Genomic DNA, 17,866 nt, shown 5'->3' with positions numbered 1-17,866 from the left:
TAGTGAGATGTGAAGCTTGATTCTATTAATGTTTGCTCATAGGTTTCAAAAGGGCTTACTAGTATGTATGCACATAGCTGCAGTCATGTAGGGTGGCCCTTTGTGCATCACCCCAAAAGAGGGCACAGATTTGGATGAAATTTAAATATGCTTATTTATATGTACAGATGCAAATTTAGAAATTATTACTATAATTTAAATAGCAATGTATTTTATCATAGTGTGGTTGTATTCACTGTAGCACTAAGGTGAACATTCCATCAGTGCAAGGAATTTTCCTTGCATGTCAGAATGTTCTCTCTCTCTTTCTTTCTCTCTCACACACCCACCCCACCAAATTTCTTTTGGAGACAGCACTGGGCGTGCACTGTGGGGAGGAGGAAACCCCTTGCACTAGCACTAATCCTTGCGTTAGTGCAAAAAGTTAGTTGAATACCACCCACTGTGATCAGGCGACCTGTTTGCTTGCTCTGTCTGTCACTCAGGTGCTAATTGTTGAAGTGGAACTTCAAAATTCCAGTTCTGTTTTCTTACAGTTCTTTATCTTTTAAGCAGCCTCAGACCCGACAGTCCTTCAACTAGAGGACTACCCTATGCAATGTTGTGCACTTGGATACCCTAATGCCATATCGCCAGGTGCATCTCAACTGATAAAATGAAAGAGTTCTGTGTCCCTTTCAATGAAGAGTTATGTGTACCTCAAAAACTTACAGGCTTCTACACCACCAGTAAAACCTCTTACCAGTAAAAATGGCCACCTTATTAATGAACTTTTATGTATCAAGCAGTATTTGTCAAGGACACAGGAGAGATCACTGGGATGAAGTAAAACAATTACAGTTACTCAAGGTAGGCCAAAGGGCAAATTTATGTTGAGGTGAAGCACAAGCTGGGCCTGTAGAAAACATGAGCAACTGGGGGGATAGCAGAAAGGAAGATGAGTGAACAATGAGGAACTGCAGAAGCGATATTCACCTAGTGCAATGAAAACTAGTTTTCGAAGTGCCCAAACATTATTCTCCCAAAGGACAAAAGATACAAGGCATATTATAGAACCTGTCACCGTAATCAGCCTCAAACTTGTGGGATCTCCGTCTTCAGTCCACTCTTAATTTATCACCTCAAAAGCCATTACAACAGATGGCTGTGGAGGGACACTGAAAGTCTGTCCCAAAGGTGTCAATATTACAGGGACTGAAAAGAGAAGGAGAATTTCTCCCTAGAAGATTAAATTCATCCTCTCTGGGTCCCCTTCGCTCCCTCCTGTTCTTGGCACTAGTCCATACACAGAAACAAAGCCTGATGTATGATAGGGACACACATGTTAGTTACACTCTCGCCTTGAGAAAAAAGCACAATGGGTTGCCTGCACATTTCACACTACGTCACGTGCTAATAGCACTGGCAAATTGAAATTGCTGCTGTGGGAACATTTCACGCTAAATAATATCTTCCATACCCTTCTCCCTCTCTCCTACAATTTGCCGGCTGTCTCTGCAGCCGGCAGTCCCAGGCAATTAGTTACCCACCCCTGTCCCCAAAGCAGGGAGAGCAAGGGCCCTTGACCCCCATTGGTGATATATTTATAATCAGCAATAAAAGTCTCTCAGCTTATCCCTTTTAAAGAAACTTCTGGTATTGAGTTGGGGGAGGTATGGTGGGATTCAGGGTAGTGGTGGTTGATACTGTTCTAGACTGGTGAAATGGAGTTAATTAAAAGTGGCTACTCTGCCTTTTCATGCCCTGACATTCCTGTCAGCTCCTTCCCCACCCCCACCAGCAGTTTGGAAATCATGTGACTAGTATATTCCCCCTCTCCTCACTCCCTGCAAGCATGCTGTGAGATAAATGTTCCCATCTTCTCACCCCTTCTTCCAGCAAGAAACTCTGCAGTGCAAAAGCCCTGCCATTTTTCTTTCTTTCTTCCCTCTTCTGCTTGTAGACAAAGTCTATTGCATATTGTTCAGAAAAGAAGAATACAAGATGAACCTCAAAACAGGTCACTACAGTGGTGCCTCGCAAGACGAAAATAATTCGTTCTGCGAGTGTTGTCGTATAGCGAATTTTTCGTCTTGCGAAGCACCAACGGGAAAATAGCGGTTTGACCAAAAAAAAGGCAAGCCCATTGACATTTTCGTTTTGTGAGACAGCCTTCCGCTAGCGAATGCCTTTCGTCTAGCGGGGCACCACTGTATCTGGATTGATGCCCTTGTGCCTTTAACTGGTGCACGGCAAGAGGAAATTAAGCATGTGAAATCTTCCCTATCATTGCAGTTCCATACTGGGGAAAGTTTCAGTGGTGCAACTGAGTAATTTTAGACCTTGGATGCAATAGTCTTAGAGGCCCCTCCACTTTGGATGACCATGTGTATTACATCAGTTGTGTAGCACACAGATAATATTACCATTCCTTGCTTTAAAACAGCTTTCACATTCCTTCTATGCTGGAGCAAAAAAATGCCAATGCTGATTTTTTAAAAAATAAATAAATTGCTGAATATGTATACTTTTGCGTTTTCAACTTATTTAAATCACAGGACCTTCATGACTACAAGCAGGGCTTTTTTCCTGTCGAAACTTGACAGAACTCAGTTCTTGCACCTCTCAAGTGGGCACCATTGCCATTCTAAGAGAATGAGGGAGGTGTTCATGGCGAGTTCCAGCACCTCTTTTTTTCTAGAAAAATAACACTAACTCAAAGTATAAAAAGTTTGCTTCAGCTGCCCTGCTGCCAAACATGTGGCATTTACGTGGCACCATTTTGTTGTATGTAAGTATAATATATTTTTAGAGTGAAAATAGGAAGATGAGCACCTGTAACTATGTATATACTATATATGACCAGCTACCCACCCCGATTGTAAAACGTAGGGCAGTATCCATCTGAATAGTTTTGTTAGTGCAATGTCTTTTAGCTGCCCTCTCTTTCCCCTGTGTGGCAAGGGGAATCTGTTCTGTCTCTTCCCCCCCCCCCCCCGCTGCCCCAACCCTCTGAAGCACAGGCAGAGGTGGATTTAGGGGAGTGTGACCGGTTCACCCACACTGGGCACTGAGACGAGAGGGTGCCAAAGGAAGCACTGCAACAATGATGTGGCATGGAAGGCAAGAGTCAGAGGGCGCCAAATTTTGGCCTTGCACAGCACACCACTGAAACTTGAAAGCCCAAAGTCTGCCACTGGCAACAGGTAGAGGAGAGTGCAGGGAAGTTCCATTAAAAATCCTTGTACTAGTGGAGCTGTTTAGTTATATTAAATTGTACCTAACTGACAGTGCATTCCGTACAGCTCTGCTCAGAAGTAAGCCCCATTGAGGGCAATGGGATTTGGTCCCAGCAAAAACATAGCAACTCTAGTCTGGATACAACCCATTGACACAATTCCAAGTGACGTTTTAAACATCTTGTCTAGTTTGACCTTTAGATGGCTTTACACAGGGATTTGATAAGCTTGGGGAGCCTAGAACTATCCACAGCTATGTTGGCCACAATTAATAAATTAATTTACAAGATTGTTTACTCTGGTCACTGTGGAATCACAGGAACATTGCCATTCCCTCAGTGGAGTTTTCAATTTACATTCTGTTGCAAAAAGTGTGCAGAGCTGCAGGGAATCTGTTTTGCTGTGATCTGTGTCCCTCTCTCCTAAAACTTGGCACAGATAGTGTCGATTTCCCTTCGCTTTTAGGATTAAAAAAGCTTGGAAACTGAAGGAAAGAAACGTGATATATATAGGTGGGTCAGGGTGAGGTATTTGTGACAAGAGCTCTTTACTAGGTTAGCCACGGTGAAGAAAAATATGAGGCTTTAAGGTACTTTTATTTCAGCAGTAAGTCGACTTTCTTGGAGTCTCCTGTACCAAGAGTTCTCACAATTGAGCACAATATGCGTGCGTACGCACACACACATGTGTATGGACGTGTGTAGATGGGGGGCAGGGGCGGCCATTAAAAAGCCTTGCTGAGAAAGGTATTTCTTGTGGAAGAAAAAAGGCAGGCCCCTTGCTCCCTACTGAGACCATTTCTCCTGCTTTGCCGGAGCTGTCAGGCATGAATCCCAGTAGCATTCCGTAACTAATTGACAGTAATGGGGGCCATTGGGAGTCTAAGAATACATGGCATTACCCAGCATGCATTGGAGCAAAGAGGAGGGAGGGAGGCTCAGAGGGCAGCTGTGGGAGAAATAAAGAATGTCTTTTAAACTCTCTCTCTCTCCCCCCCCCCCAACCCCCAAGTTTTGTTACAGAGATAGGGGGTGAGACGACTAAGATTTCTGGGAAACGTTATTTCTCTAAAATTACGAAACAATCCATGATGCACACTTCTTGTCTGTCAGCTGCAGTATCTCAGTGTGGGATCCTGGCACCCTAACGAAGAAGCAGATGGGATTTCCATTTAAAGTTAGTGAAATCTGAAGAAAGCATCTCAAACTCATATTCTTTACTCACCCCGCCCCCCTCCTGTTAAGAACAGTCTATAATATGGGAGATTCTGCTGACTCTCCTGTTGAGTCTTTTTTTCTGACAGACCTCACTGGTTGAAAATCCCCTGCAGGTGAATGCCTTTTTCTTCAAACATAAAAAACCCCACTCAGATTTGGGCTGGTGGGAGGTGGGGTAGTGAAGGATGACAGAGGTTGCTGGCAGGTTTCCCATGCTCTTATGTCAGTAGTTTGTTCCAGCACTGAAAATATTTATTTTATTTTATTTTATTGGCCATTTTATTCCCAGTTAGCAAGTTTTGAAGATTCTTCAAACTATGAATGTAATTTTGAAATGGGTAGATGAGAAATGTTGTTTTACAAAATACAGTCAAACCTCCGTTTGGTTACCTATCTTTGGGATGTGCGCATGGCAAACCCGGAAGTATTTTACCGGGTTTTGCGCATGCGCAGAAGCGCTCATCAGGTTGCGGAAACCTCGTGATCCGACCGGACCTCTGTAACGGATCCCTTCTGCAACTGGAGGTACCACTGTATTGCTGCTGTTAAAAATATAAAAATGGCTACCGTACAATTAACATATACAGATAATTCCCTAGTGTTATTATTTTTTATCTGTCAGTGAGCTCTTATTTAAACAGTGTTTGAATAGTACCTGAGTGAGGGGCAGATAGTTCACCTGAACTACAAGGGTAATCTTGCAAATGTTAAATCTACACAGAATAGCCCAGTTCTTCTGGAAGCTCTCCATTGTCTGAGTTCTTCCTTCCTTTGATTATTTATTCAATATCAAAATGTCCCAGGTTTTCTCAGCTATTGCTCAGCTATTGGTCAGTTCTCAAAGACATAGGTAGTACCTTATTATTCCATGTATAACACACACACACACACCCCGTGTATAAGACAATCCCTATTTTTAATTCCATAGCCTTCCCATCATATAATTGTATTTCTGATTTTGTTATACTCTACTCTGATTCATTCCTGTTTATTGTACCATATCCAGTCTGCGGGAGCCATATAGTTTCCTAGTTCTTCTTCCAATCACCTGGGAAAGGGGAGTACAAAATCTGGCATTTCTATTGTTGCAAAATACAGTAATAAGTAACTGGCAAACTCCTTATATTTCCATTCTACTTTAGCGTGTAACCACAGGATGTAGGAATAGATGAGCAGCAAATTGCATACTTTATTTCACTGGTGGGAAACTTGTGAGCCTTCTGATGTTGCTGAACTCCAACTCCCAGCAGCCCTGGCCACCATGAGCAATAGTCAAGGATGATGGGAGTTGGAGTCCAAAGACATCTGGAAGACTGCTTTATTTGCACAGCTGCATATTATCATTTTCAGTTGCACATCAGTATATATAACTGAAGGATTAGATCCTCACCTTGCAATATGATGATTGGTAAGGCATTCCATGTCAGGAATATTTGAGCTAGGCTACTGTGTGTGTGTGTGTGTCATTCAAGGTGCACTGTTTTGGAATGTTTCTACGAAAGTGTGGTAACAGATATATTGAGTTAACCCCCAGCTTGACCATCATGATCACTATATGCTGGTAAAATTTGTGTTCCCTTGTGGCATCCTGCTTCACCAGGCCTGTGTTGTCATTACACCTTCCATTCTGGAATAAAAGGTGATTGCATACTATTTTTATTTTGGTTTGCTGGTGTGTATGTGGTGTCCAAACTTTGCATGCCTGCAGGGGTTCCAACTTGATTAAAATACGGGGGGGGGGGGGAGGCTGCATAATTGATCACAAGATGCAGAACACACACCCTATTTGAATGGCAATGCCTATTAACTGGCGGGGGGGGGAAGTAGCTCTCTTAAATATTTTATTGGGGGGGCAGAGGGACCTCAACCTCTAGGAGTTGGCTCCCATGCCTGCAGATAGGCACCATGAGTTACTGCAATTTGCTGCTTCAGTGTGGCAAAAAAGTACAATTCTGTTGCAGTACAGATAATGATAGCAACAACAACAATTGTGACAGACATGCAGAATAAGTTGCGAATAAGTTGGGGCAAGGAAGCCATACCAGTAAAGACAATTTCTTGACACGAAGCATCCAACTACTATGTAAATACAGTGGTACCTCAGGTTACAGACGCTTCAGGTTACATACTCCGCTAACCCAGAAATAACGCTTCAGGCTAAGAAATTTGCTTCAGAATAAGAACAGAAATTGTGCTCTGGCGGCACAGTGGCAGCAGGAGGTCCCATTAGCTAAAGTGGTGCTTCAGGTTAAGAACAGTTTCAGGTTAAGAACGGACCTCCAGAACGAATTAGGTGTTTAACCCGAGGTACCACTGTACAGCATCTGCTTCTCTAACTTGGCAGCAATTTGAAAAGTAGTCCTCTGAGCTAGGTCTGTGTCATATCCCCACAGCCCCTGGCACAATAAACAATAGGTGCTGGATCTGTAGGACTTTTTTTAAAAAAAGGAATAGAGGATATTTCCTGCTACATTCACACACATGATGCATTCTAAGCATATAATATTTAGTACTCTTCCTATTCCATGAGCCAGCCAAATTCCACACCTCATGATAGTTCTATTATACCTGCCCTTTATTTCTTCTTTCTGTTTTGCACCAAGCAGCACCTTAAAGTGGGAAGAACAACTGCCAAAGCGAAGGATGGCTTGCAGAGCTGGGGATGGGAAGCAAGTTTTAAAATAAAAAATGATAAGTGATGAATGGAACAGCTAATCCCAGGAAACCTTGAGAATATAGAGCAGTGCCTGTGGGGCCTCCCTTTTTTCTTTTCATTTAATTTCCCCCCCTTTTCTTTAATTTCGCTGCAGCACATATAATCAATTATGGCCTGAATCGAGGATAAGGGGTGGGGAAGCACTTCAATTCATAAATCAATTTTATACGGTCATCAGTCAGGTTGTGAATGCAAATACCTCTGTCGGTTTAGGTTATTCAGAATTAATTGACTCCCACCGGGCTGGACTGCAGATGGAGAGGAGCTTTCTCACAAAGTCTCCTTGGGCTCAGCATGGGGGCGGGTAGGCAGTCCTCCTTGTCTCTCTCTCTCTTCCCCCCCCCCCCACTCTCTTGTATTATACTATAGTATAGAAGGTGGAGGGAGGTAAGTTAGTTGTGTGTGTGAGTGGGGTGCAGGGAGAGATACTTGAAGAAAGAAAGGGATATGCAAAGATTAAAGTGCCTATTGCCTCTTCAGCTCATAGACACTTTTATGTGATTAGAAATGCATTGCTTTCAAGGGTTAGCTTTAAAGCCTTGAGCTTCTCAAGTAAGAAAACAAATAGAAATGCAGAGACCCAGTGTTCAGAGTTTGAGCTAGTCTCATGTCATTAAAGAGCCACTTTCATTTGGCACTTTCACATCTGCGTTACTGTTTCAAAGTCAAGCCAAGGTCAGCAGCAGCCATAAGTCATTGACATCTAGCATTAGTATGGATGCATGATTAAAAAAAGAAGTGGACAGAAACCCATCTTAATAGATACTAGACAGATACAAGATAAAAAAAATTAAAATCTATCTACTACTTAGATCTATGAACAGGGAGGTCTCAGGGTAGTTTCATAAGTACTTTTACCATACAAAGTTTTGAAGGATTTATGCAAAAAAGAGGTTTTCAAACTACAGTTATGAGACCGCTATGCATTAAACATGGCATCACTGCATGTCTACTTCTAAACCATGGTTAACACTAATCAGAAAAAGAGGGAGTATTCACTCTAGGCAGAAGAAGAAAGAGGTAGAAAAAAAACATTATTTATTGGTCATATTTATATGTTGTGTGTGAATTAGTTTCTATTGATATTTTGTTGACCAGCCTGTAATTTATTTTATTTTATTATTAATTATATTTACATAATGTTGTTGTTCAGTCGTTCAGTCGTGTCCAATTCTTTGTGACCCCATGGACCAGAGCACGCCAGGCATGCCTATCTTTCACTGCCTCCCGCAGTTTGGCCAAGAAGGCTAGTCGCTTCGAGAACACTGTCCAACCATCTCATCCTCCGCCGTCCCCTTCTCCTTGTGCCCTCCATCTTTCCCAACATCAGGGTCTTTTCTAGGGAGTCTTCTCATGAGGTGGCCAAAGTACTGGAGCCTCAGCTTCAGGATCTGTCCTTCCAGTGAGCACTCAGGGCTGATTTCTTTAAGGATGGATAAGTTTGATCTTTTTGCAGTCCATGGGACTCTCAAGAGTCTCCTCCAGCACCATAATTCAAAAGCATCAATTTTTCGGCGATCAGTCTTCTTTATGGTCCAGCTCTCACTTCCATACATTACTACTGGGGAAAGCATAGCTTTAACTATACGGACCATTGGCGGCAAGGTGATGTCTTTGCTTTTTAAGATGCTGTCTAGGTTTGTCATTGCTTTCCTCCCAAGAAGCAAGCGTTTTTTAATTTCGTGACTGCTGTCACCATCTGCAGTGATCATGGAGCCCAAGAAAGCAAAATCGCTCACTGCCTCCATTTCTTCCCCTTCTATTTGCCAGGAGGTGATGGGACCAGTGGCCATGATCTTAGTTTTTTTGATGTTGAGCTTCAGACCATATTTTGCGCTCTCCTCTTTCACCCTCATTAAAAGGTTCTTTAATTCCTCCTCACTTTCTGCCATCAAGGTTGTGTCATCAGCATATCTGAGGTTGTTGATATTTCTTCCGGCAATCTTAATTCCGGCTTGGGATTCATCCAGTCCAGCCTTTCGCATGATGAATTCTGCATATAAGTTAAATAAGCAGGGAGACAATATACAGTGGTGCCCCGCTAGACGAAAATAATTCGTCCTGCGAAAATTTTCGTCTAGCGGCTTTTTCGTCTAACGAAGCGGCAATGACAGCCGCGCTTTCGCTAAACAAAACAAAAAAAGACGAAAATTTTTCGTCTTGTGAAGCAGCCTTCCGCTAGACGAATGCCTTCGTCTAGCGAGTTTTTCGTCTAGCGAGGCATTCGTCTAGCGGGGCACCACTGTACAGCCTTGTTGTACTCCTTTCCCAATTTTGAACCAATCATTTACTTAATATTCACTTCATTTTTATCCAAGCCAAGTTGAGGCCAACTTAGCTCAATAAGGGCTTCTGACAATGTATTAGTATCAAAAGATTTAGGCCACCATTTAAGGAGGGAAATGATTTTTTTTCATATGCTATTCTCTTTGGTACTCAATATGCATCATTACACTGACCTTATTTATGCTCAAAAAATTTAATCTCCTGTAGAGCAGGGCAGGAGATGCTTTGGCTCACCAGTTGTTACTGGACTACAACTCCCATAATTCCTAACTATAACCTGTGCTGGCTAGGGCTGATGGGAATTGAAGTCCAACAATATATGAAGGACCAAAGATTCCCCGGTCCTGCTGTTTAAAGCTCACTGCCATTGAGAGCTATTATTTGGAATTCTGACATTAAGGCAGGTGTGTGGAATTGGTAACCTTCCAGATGTTGTTGGACCAACCTCTGCACTGCACTTGTTTGCATCCCCCACCTCCCAATTTCACATGAGAGAGTGTGGGGAGAGAGATCTTCTATTCTCCTAATGGACATGTTCAAGTTGGGAGCAGGGCCTGCTGCCATGATGTATGGCCAGGATCCTGCCATGTGTTCTTGATGTATGTACAGGCGGAGACCATTTCACACCGGCATGTTCTTGGCCACTGCGCACATCAGCAGTGAGTGTGGCCCATTCCTCCCCCATTCCGCCGTCTTCTGGGTCCAAAAGGACGTGCGTGTGGGCGATCACACATCAATTGGACCCACCCAAAATGGCCACCATTTGTATATGCATCACCACACTGTCTGGAGATGATAGGAGTTGTTGTCATCCAAATATCAGAAGGGCACCAGATCGGTAACAGCTAGTGTATAGCTTTAAATGAACCTGCAAAAACGTTAGTTCCTCTTCCTTCTTCAAGATCTGGATGGTGTCTCTCAGTGCAGGCCTTAGAACCAAGGCAGCATGCAATGTAGTTAGCATTTCCTGTGTTTAGAAACTTAAAAAGAAGTCTGTTGTTTAAGTTGCCAACTCTCTCCTTCGTTTCCCTCCACCGCCTTTCACCTGCCATTCTACATCATAGTTGCGGCACCAAGGCTCCATGCCCAGTGCAACCGAACTGGTCATGCTCTGGGTTACTAACTGAGTTTACAATCCAAACTTGCTTTGTATTGAGCTGGGGGAGGGGAAGATTGAATTGGACTGAACTGGGCTGGGCATAGAAGGGAAACATGAAGTTTTGACAGAATTTCTTGTCAAAGACAAAAACACATGCCTACACAGGCACGCACAAGTGCTAAAAGAGCAATTATAGGGAGGCAAGTTCATCACAAACACATGCAAATAAACATTCTCGCACAATAACATCAACGGAAACCCCAACGTGCATTTTCCCATAGTGCACATTCAAATATTAAATAGCAGCAGCAGCAGCAGCAGCAGCAGCAAGAACAATGGAATAAAAAGAAGTGCTTGGCTCTAGAGGTGACCAGCTATTCCATAAAGACCTTCATTTCAGCACTACACAACAGCTCCGTAAAATAAACTCTGCAGTTCTTCAATGGTCTTTTGTTTTGAATCGTTGCTCTGGCAGCCCTCCTGACATGGCTCCAAAGCTGTGGTAGGTTTATGAGTAGGATGGAAAGGGGTTGAGAGGGACGTGTGTTCCAATATCTGTTTTACACCCACTGAGCCAGGTTTTCTCCCCCACCCACACTTTCTTTTTTAAAAAAGTCTACTGGACTCGGGACTGCTCATTAAGGATGGGCCTAATTAGGCTTCCCTGTGCGCTTCACAGGACTCCAGACCACTGCAGTTTGGCAATAACAGAAAACCTGTTATTTTACAACTCTGGAGCGGGGACAGCTTTGTGGTGTGCTTCCCGGAAGGAAGCAAATGATAAGAAACCTTGAGAAAATGGGGCGGAGAGAACACTTTCCTTTTTAATTTGGCCCTTTCCACAGTTTCTCTTACACACACCCCCTCAGCCTCAACACACACACACACACACACACACACACACAGAGAGAGAGAGAGAGAGAGAGAGTACTGTTGAAAGGAGAGTGGAATTGTTTTCTCTGAGATTTTCAAAGGTTTCGTTCCTTTTAAATAAATTAAGAGCAGAAGCTTTCAGCACCAAACATGGATCTTGCAAAGCTCATGTTGTTCTAAGTCTCCCTCGCAAAAAGGAAAAGCAGTGGTTGTTAACAGATCACGTTATGTTATGCCATTTTGTCATTTAAACCACCTGCTCTTGAAGAAATATTCTGTTGGCAAGAAGGCCCCTTTAACCAGATTGTTAAACAAGCTGTGCATTATCTTCTGGAAGGTGTTCCAAGTTTAATTTGATTAAACCAGAGCAATACAATTTTAAATAATACTGAGAAGTAAAGCAAACAGAAACAAAAAGCATCTAGTTGTTGGTGGTGAGGAAATTTTTGGCATTGCATGTTTGTGCTTGGGGGAAGGGAATAATTCCATTTGCTGTTACTTTTAAAGAGGTAGGAAGGGGCAAACTGACAGACACTTTGAAGAAGCGGAAAGAAGCTGAAAGCTGCTAAGAAAAGCTTATCATATCATAGGCCTATATACCTGTGTGGAATCTTGCCCACAGCTACCTAGTTTGCAAGAACAGCACAGTCTAAACATGCACATAATAATAAATTGGTGGTGCCCAGCCTCTTTTGGCAAGTGTGCTGCAAATCAACTCTAAAATATGACACAGGGCAACTGTTGTGTGCACTGCAGTACATTCACAGCTCCCTTTCCGTTGGGTGTGGTTTTGTCTCTAGTCTGCCTTGTCTACACATGCAGTGGGATGAGGTAGTAAGCGTGTGGAGATGATAAATGGACTGTACCCTTTCAGACAGCAGTGTGGAGGGTAATTTTTTTTAATGCACTTGTGAATTAAAATCTCCATGCAGTCAGAAAGCTAGCACAACATGCAATATTCTACACTAGAACCACTCTCCCTGATGTGTTAGCTCTCCATTTGTAATGAGGTTTGTTCTGTTTTGTTTTTTAACGTGGAGGAAGCACTGCCTGTTTTCTCCCTGTTCTCTTGCCCTGCCGCCTGAAATTAGGCCTTGGGCCACAGTATGTTTTTACTGTGATTTGCCCAAAACCACCCTGTGAGCTTCGTAGGCAAGAGTTTTGAATGCTGATTTTTCACTTCCAAAATCAGCACAGTACATTTATTCTGGCCGAATGCTGCATAAAATGAGAAGGGAGTTTAGCTGATTCTCAGGGGCAGAATGGTCTCTTTGACATTGCTGGATTAACCAGCAGGCTCAAGCCACAATCCTACACATTTACCTGGCAGTAAGTCATAATGAACTTAAGGGGTCCAGCCTCTGATTAGATATGTATAGGATTGCACTGCTAGTCTCTGGTCCTATCCACTGGAAATGACTATGTGCTGGATAGGATAGTCTAAATGACCACTAGCTGCTAACCACTACCATGTACCAGTGGAAGCAAAGAGTCTTGTTTCCATAGACTCAATGGTACTTGAGCATGAGACATGGGAACCCAGGGTGGTATCCAACCAAACAGTTCCAATAGCACAAGGAGTTTTAGCTGTGCAAAAGAACTTCCTCAGTCTCTCCTCCCTCTATGCACCTGCTGTGCCCCCCATAAATCTGCTCTGAAGGGTTGCAGGGAAATCCGGAACAATTTAGGGGGTGCTAGATGATGTATAGGGAGAAGGGAAGTTCCATTGTACAGTTAAAACACTTTGCACTAGTTGGACATCACCAACTGGCACTTTATCTACACCAGAATATCTGGATGATCTTCTTTTGATACTGAAATGGGTAACCTGTGGCCCTCCACATGCTATTAGACTCCATCTTCCATCAGCCATGACCAGCATGGTTGAAGATAATGGAAGGGGAGACACCCATAACTCTTCACCAGCCTGGCTCTTCGCCTGTTGGCATCCCTCCTCCCCTGCTTTAGCTTCAACCTCTGCCTCTGGACTGTTCTCTGGCACAGCCTCTTCCATGCTATCTAAACCCCATTACCGCTTCAGCTTCCAACATCTCCTTCCAATATTCTCCTTCATCATTGTCCTGCCACCACTCCACGGGCTCTGAGCCTGAGTCTTCTTTTCTTGGTGGTTCCCCAGCTGGTTCCTCCCACAATTTCTCTGCAACCAGTCCACAACATCTACAGTATATCTACAGTATATGCAATTTTCGTGTACAGGTGAAACTCGAAAAATTAGAATATCATGGAAAAGTCCATTTATGTAAGCAATTGTTTTCATTAGCTACTGGAGTTTAATATATGAGATAGACTCATGACATGCTAAGTGAGATATGTCAAGCCTTTGTTTGTTATAATTGTGATGATTATGGCGTACAGCTGATGAAAACCCCAAAGTTGAAATTGTTAATTTGGGGTTCTCATCAGCTGTACGCCATAATCATCACAATTATAACAAATAAAGGCTTGACATATCTCGCTTTGCATGTCATGAGTCTATCTCATATATTACTTTCACCTTTTAAGTTGAATTACTGAAAGAAATTAACCTTTCCACGATATTCTAATTTTTCGAGTTTCACCTGTATATGCTGAACCTTTGCAACTGAATCCCCATGTAAGATGTGATCTACTGTACACCTTACAAACAGAAGCAAGCAGGGAAGGTGGAAACTGAAACTAAACTTGCAACCAAGGAAAGCCTTCCAGATACATTTACCTATTACTGTAGTTTCTTTTTTTGTCTTTTTTGTCTCAATACAGTGAGTATTAATTAAAGGCTGTTGCCTAGTCTAGCGAAACCAAATTTAGTGTTGGAGACTAAAGCAGATTACTTAAAATCTCTTCAAGCCTATACATATGATTTTGAGTGTGTATTTAATCATTTGGGCTTTTTTTTTTAAAAAAAAGCATTGTTATTTCAGCCCCATCTGAGATTGAAGGCCTTGTTACATCTATTACGTAGATACTAATTGTGATCAGTACCATGCAACCACATAATTAGCCAGCAGCGCTCAATGCATAGCAGTGTCATTGTGGCTCACATCTGTGCTTGGTGTTGCTGACTAGTCGGCAGCTACACACTTATATGGTGCATGTCTTCAACCGAGCCACCCTCTTGACTACAATCCTGCCAAGTGATGGAAGCCAACTTCTCATTCACTCAGCATTGATAGCCAGTTACTTTCTAACCCCGATCTCCTTAGTCACCCTTAGTAGACATCAGTATGGAGACGTTTGCTCCACGACTACAATGTTTTGAAGTAGAATGACAAGTGGGAAAATAGGGAATGATCATATACAGCACTGATGAGAATAGGTGACTTGCATGAAATAGGCAAGTTATAATGCCAGAGCTAATAATTTAATCTGTATCTTTTGAACCCTGTTTCAGTGCCGTTGCCACATTTCAGTCACAATCAAACATTTTGTTATACAACAGGGCCCTTTCTCAAGGCTTTCCTATACTCTGACACTATATAGTGAATGATAAGGAACTGATCAATGTCTAGTCTGTCCCACTTCAACTTTTTAGAATGGAGTTAAAACCAGTCTGACAGGGATTCAGTTTGTGGGGGCTGATTGGAGAAGGAGAAGCAAGCTCTATGAGATTCTTGCGTTGGTTCAGAACTGATGCGGCTTTGGGGAAAGCACTGCCTATGTGTGCTTGCTTGTTTGCTGCCTTCCCAATCTATATGGTACTAGATACATTCCTTACTACAAAAGACTCTGCAATTCTGCAGTTGTTCACCCATCCACAAATAAGTTGACCGTGCAAAGTGGTCCTGGACTTCCTTCAGCTTGGGGAGCTTGCAGCAATATCCATGCATTGAGCCACACACACACATGCACAATGTCAGAGGAGACAGACAAGCAGAAACAGGTAGTCTGGAATGTAAATCTTCTATTGAGAGAAAAGCAATTTATGCCGCTTTCCAAATGCACTGGTTGGAACTGGTTAATGAAAATAAGCATAGTGCCAAGGGAAAATTTGCAAGATGGCTCAAAGCAGAGTCTGCTGAGAACATGGCAGCAGTTTGAAAAGAACCCCAAATCACTTCAAGTCCCTTGTGCTTTGTTTTCCTCACCTTGCCCATTCTCCTTCACTGCCCCCTGAGTACCATATCTGTGAGAGGACAAAAAAATGTTATTTTTATGTTTGCTTGGCAAAGTATCCATTATGGTGGCAGCTAAAGTTAGTTTGCAAAGCCAGAATTTTCTCTCTCCCAGTGTTTGGAAACACAATAACGTCTGCCAACTTACTCTGAAGGAGTCTCTCTCTCTCTCTCTTTCTCTCTGCTTCAGAGAGCCAGTTGGCCCTGGAACATCTGGCAGATTTGACTGAGAAATTGGACTGAGAAGAAGGCCACGCAGTGCCAACAGCAACAGAATGCCCTGGGGCCAGAAAGAGAGCGAATGTCATTGAATGTGGGGAAGAAAAGAGAGAGAAGTCTCCTCAGAGAAATTGCTCATTTCTCTCTGCTGATTTTGAGTCACAAATACAAAACAGAAAATGCAAACAGGGTTCTGACAAACCACTTGATGTGTGCTGCTGGATGTGAGACCTTTACCAGGCACAGATAATGTTGTTCTGAAGGCTTACTTAGAAAAAAAAAGTAATTTACTATAGGCCATGCAAGTGAAGTGCATGTCCAAATCCATTTTTCTTTCTTTCTTTTGAGCTTGCGGCTAAATACGTGAAAAGGTTAAACACCTAATTAAATGTGGAAAACTAGTTTAGCCACTGATCTGTAGGGAAAGTGATTTAAGCTGCAATCTTCAAACCGCTTTATTTTAAATAGTCCCAAAGAGGTCACTGGAGTTAAGTAGTTTGATGACCACAGTCTTAGCAACATAAGTGAAAGTATTAATGGAGTAACTGTCGGAACTACAAAACCACCCACACTCCAATTTTCCATGCTTGTATGATGTGGTTGGTAGCAGGGTAACCCAATGCCAGAGAGGATGGGGCCCCTTAAATCTTTAATGGTTGTGTGGTAGAGAAAATTTTGACAAGTGCAGCTTGTCATGCAGGGATGAGAAAAGCAACACCTCTTGAAATTAAAACTTGAGGGTGGTCAAATGCAAAGCATCTCTATCTGATTAACAGCAGTACATCTTCTGATCACCTATTTATTGATAATTCATCCTACTTTCTTTTCACAAGTTTGCAGGGAGGTTAGATGATGCCAGCTATTTATTGTGGTGAGGTTATATGGCATTACATAAAGCCAGTGTTATTCCACACTTTCCAGTGCATTTCCTTATTGCTAAAAGTCCAGGTTTGTTGCTCAAGAGCAGAGATGGGTGAATCCATCAGTTTTATTTCTCTTAAATTCAGTTCTCCACATTTCCATATCGTTTTGTGACTTTTTCTGACTCCACATGAAAATACATCAGCATTTGATGGAAATCTCTCCTAATACATATATTTTTGCAACCAATTTTCTCTGATGTGTTTTGTATGATACATTTTAATGCACATTTTACCTAGTATATGCATTTTTGTACACATTACTTGGTTGGAGAACTGCACTGCAGAATTCAGAGATGTGCAGCTTTCAAAGGATTACTGTGCTACAGATTGCATTTTGTTTTAGCAAGTGTGAATTAGGTAGGCTCACCGTTAAATGCGATCTGAATCAAATCTCTTCCCCAACCCTACCCAAGAGTTCCAAATCAGCTTGAAATTGTGCAACCTGAATTTGCTGGTATGTGATTGAATCCTGCCTGAAAACAGAGACAGTCTGGAAGTTCCCTAGGACTCTTGGGTTTGGTTCTGGTCAGGAATGATAGTCATTTGTAGTCGAGAATGGTACTGGAGTGGGGATTCCAATGGAATTGTGTAATAAGGCTGAAGGATTTGGGGCACTGGGGACCAACTAATATTGTAGTGGTATTACCTTTATGTGGTGGTGTGGAAGGGAAGACAGTAGTATGCTGGGTGGAGCAATAGCTTTGATTTGAACCACATTGGGAAGTGTATAAGAAATAAAGCCAACTCTGTAAAATGAAAATGCATTTTCAGGACTTGGAATCTGGTTGAAGTCTTCCTGAGCTTTGGTTTCTCTTCAGTCCCTTTGCCCATATTATTTGGTGGTGGATTTTGAAAGGACACTCTGAGGTTTAACTCCCCAGTAGATTCAGTGAAAGCTACAGGAAGATGGTGCATTCAAAGCTCTCACCTGAAATTGATGGGTCACCAACTTTGGTGCCTTTAAAAGAAGATTAGACAAATTCCTTGAGAGTAATGCCTTCAATGGATACTGGCCATGAAGGGTATCATTGGGAGTTGTTTACAACCACAATATTAAAAGCTCAGCTTGAAGGTATACTATGGATGAAGAAAGGTACCACTAGGGCCAAGAGGTACCCTGCCTGGTTAAGAAGCAGAGTTAAATATGCTATTAAAGGTGAGAAACTGTCCTGTCCAAACTGAAGTCTTGTCCAAATGTGGAAA

The 17,866-nt window shown here is 42.5% G+C and overlaps 1 long non-coding RNA gene across 1 annotated transcript in view; it reads left to right on the top strand.

The window, feature by feature from the left end:
• LOC117045483 overlaps nucleotides 1–15,826 on the top strand; it is a 31,449-nt gene extending 15,623 nt beyond the window's left edge. The window contains exon 2 of the long non-coding RNA XR_004426435.1: nucleotides 15,712–15,826. This is a non-coding gene — a long non-coding RNA (uncharacterized LOC117045483). The remainder of the gene's footprint in view (nucleotides 1–15,711) is intronic.
• The last annotated feature ends 2,040 nt before the right edge of the window (nucleotides 15,827–17,866 follow it).

This window comes from Lacerta agilis, chromosome 4, assembly GCF_009819535.1.
Source record: "Lacerta agilis isolate rLacAgi1 chromosome 4, rLacAgi1.pri, whole genome shotgun sequence".
In the NCBI taxonomy this organism is placed as follows: Eukaryota; Metazoa; Chordata; class Lepidosauria; order Squamata; family Lacertidae; genus Lacerta; species Lacerta agilis.
Note: the sequence above shows the minus strand (reverse complement) of the source record. Positions and strands in the feature narration are given on the sequence as shown.